This window comes from Mastomys coucha, unplaced genomic scaffold (assembly GCF_008632895.1).
Source record: "Mastomys coucha isolate ucsf_1 unplaced genomic scaffold, UCSF_Mcou_1 pScaffold20, whole genome shotgun sequence".
NCBI lineage: Eukaryota > Metazoa > Chordata > Mammalia > Rodentia > Muridae > Mastomys > Mastomys coucha.
Window position 1 is genome coordinate 142,379,391 of NW_022196903.1, and position 6,000 is coordinate 142,385,390.

Consider the following 6,000-nt stretch of genomic DNA (forward strand, 5'->3'; position numbering starts at 1 on the left):
CCAGCCAGAGGTGTTAAGGGCTGAGCCACATTACAACTGTGTAGTGGGCTGGTCTGATGGCACTTGTATTCAAATGCTAAATTCTGTACCCCAATATCTGGTTGCTTCAAGATGAGCAGATTCTCACATATACCAGCTTTTGTTATATAAACCTTGCCCCCCACAAGGTATCGATTTATAAAGATACCTACAGCATGTAGCTGGGCAGAAGGAAAAAGGCACTATGGGGTAGGTGGATCCTGTGTGCACAGCCATGAGGGAAGGCCAGCCAGCTGGAGTAGAAATGGCCCAGGCAAAACCTGGCAAGTGCTATCTCAGGATTACTGACAGGGAAGTAGACAAAATAGCTTAGAGTGTTAACATCTGCACAGCTCTAGTGTTTTAAGGCTCATTATAAATATAAAGGGTTTGCATCTTTTATTTAGGAACTAAAGATCTAAGGTGGAGTAGAAACCCTCAAATATAATTTACCAAAACACAACTAGAAACAGGTTTTTTCAGTAAATTACACAATCTCAGGGTTCACAGTGTGATCAAATATCCTACAACAGGAAACAGCTTTCTTCATTTCTCTGTACATCTATTGTGCTCATTTAAAAGACAATAATAGATACTTTGTGGGAATATTGTAAGAAATAAGTGAGATAATATATAAAACAGGATGTAACCTTGTTAAATAATATTACCATCCCATTCATCCCCGATAAACCTGCATACTCTGATAACATTAGTTTACTTTTACCTCTTTGTATAATTTGAGGTACAATGTCTTTAACCCACAAAAGATCTCACAATCGTCCCTGAAGAACAAGGATGCCAAGATTATGTGAGGTAAAACACACAGTGCTTCTGGGGTGGATCAAAGACCTCTCATACACACTGAAGATTTTTCTCACTTGCTTCCATAACATGGTGCACAGCAGCTGCTCCTAACTGGGTGTTGGAGAATCTAGAATGGTATGGGCACGAGCGTGTGTGTGTGTGTGTGTGTGTGTGTGTGTGTTTGAGTTTACTGAGGCAGTCCTTGGCTTGTCCCCTGACCTGGGAAACAAATTAGATTTTAATATTAGCTTCAAGAAGGTCACAGATTAGTGGAGAGCCTGCATCTGCCATAGTCCCCACTGGTTCAAAGTAGAAGCTGCAGCTTTGTGAATGGGACTGGCTGGCTTCTGAGGTTAACAAGCCCCCTGTGAAAACATAAAGGGTCCATATCCCCTCCATGGGAGCTTGCACACTTTAGTCAAGCAGAGAAAAGAAGCTGAACTCAATCACATAATCCCACTGGCATTCCCCAGTGCCTTATTCTCTGGAATGCTTTTCATTTAGTTCTTTCACTTCTTTTAATCCGTTTCTCCCCTCAAAGGATTTTCCTCTTAAAATTTGCATTTGAATAATGGCTCTTCACTGGAGAGAAACTTTGGCCCAGACATTGCCTTTCAGTAACACCTGAGTGGGTTAGAATCCTGCAGAGACAGGTCCACCTTGTGCAGGCTCCAGGAAGATGTGTGGCCACTGTTGTACAGCAAATGTTCTGTAACTGCAGGGAAGTGTCATCTTCATTCAAATGCAGGTCTCTCTCTTTCTTCTTTCATGTCTCTTCCTGGGTGCTCCCTTTTTTCCTCTTAGGTCTCTTCTTGGGTGCTCCCTTTTTTCCTCTTAGGTCTCTTCCTGGGTGCTCCCTTTCTCCTCTCAGATCTTTTCCTCGATGCTCCCTTTCTTCCCTTTCCGGTTCATAAAAAAATCCTTGTAAGCGACACATACTCAGAACTGGCAATCCAAGTGCTTGATGATAGAGAAAATGAACAGGCATGAAGTCATCAAATAGAGTTTGCAGCTTACAAGTTCTAGACAGGTCCATCTTCTAGAGCTACTTCTGAGTCCCTTCTTCTCTTCTGGGACCTCAGCAGAGAGTTTGGCATGGGATCAGGCCAGGAACACTGTGGCTTCCATAACATGGTGCACAGCAGCTGCTCCTAACTGGGTGTTGGAGAATCTAGAATGGTATGGGCACGAGCGTGTGTGTGTGTGTGTATGTGTGTGTGTGTGTGTGTGTGTATGTGTGTGTGTGTGTGTGTGTGTGTGTGTGTGTATGCATGTGTTTGAGTTTACTGAGGCAGTCCTTGGCTTCTGTGTTTGGGCAGCTAGCTTGTTATTCCCATAGCAGTAGCAGAGAACTGCACATCCCTTTCTGGGCTCTACCACCTTGTGACTGTCATTTTCAGATAAATTAAACCAAGACCAAGCCTTGGCACTTCTGTTTCTTCAAGGATGCTGGGTAGCTTGCAGCAGGCAACTAAAGGAAACAGACAGGGGCCAGAAAAAGATGCTGAGGAGGGCAAGAATGAGAATGTAACTGAACTTTACAGGCAATGCTCTTGGAGGTTCCATTTCTCGAGCCCCCGTTGTGGCTTAACAATGGAAAAATGAGAAGTGGCTTTCCTTTCTACAGAACAAGCCACTGTTCTCTTGAGGTTATACTTAGACAAAGCTGCCGTACATCATTTCTGATGGTTTACTACAATGGGTATTTTAGTAACTGTATTTATAACATGTCCTCTAGCTGAGACATTCTTGATGAAATTCTATTTCCACAAGAAGGAAATAGAACAGGGTAAGGGTAACAGATGATTTACTCTCAAAATATAGCATCCCAAATTCACAAAAGCCTGAAATGGTACAGAGATTCTTGGTTGAAAAACAAGATGTCGAGATTTCTATTTTAAGGTGTGGACCATAGTAATGACAAAATGAGACATACAACATGTTGCCATTTCTGGAGAAGCATTAAATAGGGGGCAGTGTAATGTGCTCTGTTCTCTACATTTCTTCTTCTACTCCACCCCAGAACTAGACCTGTGATTTTCCCCATTGATCTACTTCTTATGGCCTGAACAATGATCAAGAATAACAACAGCATTAGTAATAGTCACAACTAACAGCACATGCCAGACATGTATTTTTATAGCTTGCTTGTCATTTATAATAATTCCATGAGACTAAAAAATTAGAAGTAATCATTTTTAAGCCTGATTTCTCAGTGATTGATTTCAATCATAAAAATATGCTACTACCAATACTTTATTCATTTATTTGTGTGTTTGCTTATTTTTGAGACAGGGTGTCACTAAGTTGTCTGTTATGCTGGCCTGGTACTCAGTATGTAGCCCAGGTTGTCCTCAAACTCATGGCAATACTCCTACCCTTGCCTCTATTATACTAAGATTATAGATGTGTACCACCAAGCCTGGCTATATAGCCAAATTCTCCCTGAAATTTACACATTCCTTACAAAGCTACAGGAAGTATCACCATGGCCAAACTCCAAGCCACCACGAAAGCACTATATTCAGAATCATGGATCGAGGCTTCTGTCCTTTTGTGTTCATGGCTTAGATCAAGACTATAGGCTTCCCATTTCCTCCTTTATCAAAGAACTAGGTAAATAGTTTCAGGGCTCCTAAAAGATTATAACTTCTGGATGTCTTCATCAACTAATGACATCACAAACGACCCACAACACAAAGAAACCAATCAAGGAAAAAGGATGCCACGACACCCATGAAGAAAACACTAGTGGACACTTTACTCTGAAGAGATAACTAGAGTGTTCAACTGAACCCAATGATTTAGTGCCAGCGTGAGAGACTGCTATTGTCAAATGAAGCATTTTAAACACCTTTGATTTCTGCCAAAAAAACCCCAAAGATCAAGATTATCTGAAGTGATTTTCCTAATCTAGCTCTGTCCACATCCCAGGTCTCCTGTTATATAAAGCAGCCACATTTGAAGGCAGACAAGCACATCACTGCATGTCCAGGACACCCTTTCCTTTCCTTTCAGCTAACACTATAAGGTGAAAGCTGAGCATGCTCAGAGATGCTTTTGCCTGCCATTCTCCAGGACCTTGAACTTAGCATGTTCCAGAAATGTCTCTAAAGTCCTTGCTTCCTAATCATGAGCTTGAACTGAGCATGATGAGGAATGTGCTCAGTTCTGTGTGAACATGTACATGTACAGGCTCCTGATGAAATCCCCATGTTTCCCAGTTAGAGAGAGGGTTGCTTTGTAAGCGATCCCTTTGCTTCCTTTGTCTGCAGCACACAATGATCTTCCATCCTTTATTTCACAGCCTGCTCCATTTGGCTTTGTGCTTACTAAGACTCAGACCCGCTGTATTCAGTTACACACCCACTTTTCAGTTGTGTTAAATACTCAGTGTTAAAACTGAAACATCCTTTAGTTAGTCAGCCCTCAAACCCTGGGGAGAGACTTTACCAGAGATCACCATCAAATCACTTACCCATGGTCTTGAGCGATACAGAGTATGTACTACTCTGAGTCACTAACATTAGTTAATGCAGTTTCCATGCCAATAGATATTAGCAAAGATGACAATTCTTCAGTAAGACTAGAGTCAGAACTTTCTTCTATGTCCATCTGAGTACTTTTTTATAAATTACATTTTGAACAAGAACCCTGCTATGTCAGTTTTCCAATATCTCCTCTCCCTGTGTGCTGGTTAGTTTTCGTTGTCAACTGAGGGAACCTTGGAGGAGGGAACCTAGTTAGGGAAGCACCACCATTAGATTAGTCTATGGGAATGTCTGTGGGGTATTTTCTTGACTATTGATGTGAGAGGGCACATTCCACTATGGGTGGACACTCTTAGACAGGTGTCCTGGAAGGCATAAGAAAGGTAGTTGAGAAAGCAATGAAGAACAAGCCAGTAAGTGGCATTCTCCATGGTCTCTGATTGAGTTTCTGCCTCTAGGTTTCTGCCCTGGTTTTCCTAATGATGGACTCTAAGGTATAGGCCAAATATACCCTTTCCTCCTCACTTAGGTTTTGGTCAGTGTTTTTACCATAGTAACAGGAAACTGAACTAGAGTACCTTGGGTATATTTACTCACCCTTGTAACCTGATAGTGGTTCTTCAATCTCCACCAGGTGATACCTGGCTACCTTGGCCAGTCTTCAGCCACAGCCCATACTTCATTTAGACAGAATTCTTTATGCACAAGGTTTTCCTATAGGGGCTTTCTAATCCCAACCCTTACTTTCTAATCCCAACCCTTAAAAGAGCCCTGCTCTTGGCTATAAATTTCTACTCACAGCTATAGTCAGGGTTAAACCCAAACCCTCTTTCTTACTATAAAATGCCTTTGTAGTAATTCCTGAACATATTTCAACAGGCCTGCCTGACCTTAAAGACAGTCTTCCTTCCCATGCTTCACAAGTGTTATATGAACAGATTTTCCTTCACATACACTTTAAGATCAGTAAAGCCTAGTAACCCAAGTAGGAGTCTAAAAGTCCTTCCTTTTCTACCTCTCAACCTCTTCTTTTGTATTTTTCTTATTCTTCAGCACTAGACTGGAGTATGAAATGTTTTGATTTGGGATGTAGACAGCAGGTTGAAGCATGACAACTATCTGAATAACACTGTTTCCCTTTTGAAAGATGCTGATGACTAAAATGGACATTATATTAGTTAAGATTCTCCAGCTTTTCTCAGAATCTGTAAACCACATAATTTTTGCCTAAGTGTCAGCTACAGATGGTGAAACCAGCTTTGTGGTGGTTTGAATAAAATTGGCCCCCATAGGTCCATAGGGAGTGTACTATTAAGAGGTGTGGCCTTGTCAGAGTGGGCATGGCTCTGTTGGAGAAAGTGTGTCAATAAGGATCAGGCTTGGAGGCTCAAGTCAGGTCTAGTGTGACATTACTTCCGTTACCAACTGATCCAGATATAGAACTCTAAGCTACCTCTTCAGCACTATGTCTGCCTGCATACGATGATGCTTCCAACCATGATGATAATGGACTAAACCTTTGAATTATAAGGTAGCCCCAATTAAACGTTTTCCTTCATAAGAGTTGCTGTGGTCATGAAGTCTCTTCATAGCAGTGAAACCTTAAGACAAGCAGCTAAAATTGTGATAAAAACTACATGGTATTGGCATAGTGACAGGCAGGTAGATCAATGGAACCGAATTGAAG

The 6,000-nt window shown here is 41.6% G+C and overlaps 1 protein-coding gene across 2 annotated transcripts in view; it reads right to left on the reverse strand.

Annotated features, from left to right (window-relative positions):
* Nucleotides 1-6,000, reverse strand: part of Tmtc1 (transmembrane O-mannosyltransferase targeting cadherins 1) — a 208,883-nt gene that overhangs the window by 103,379 nt on the left and 99,504 nt on the right. The window lies entirely within an intron of this gene.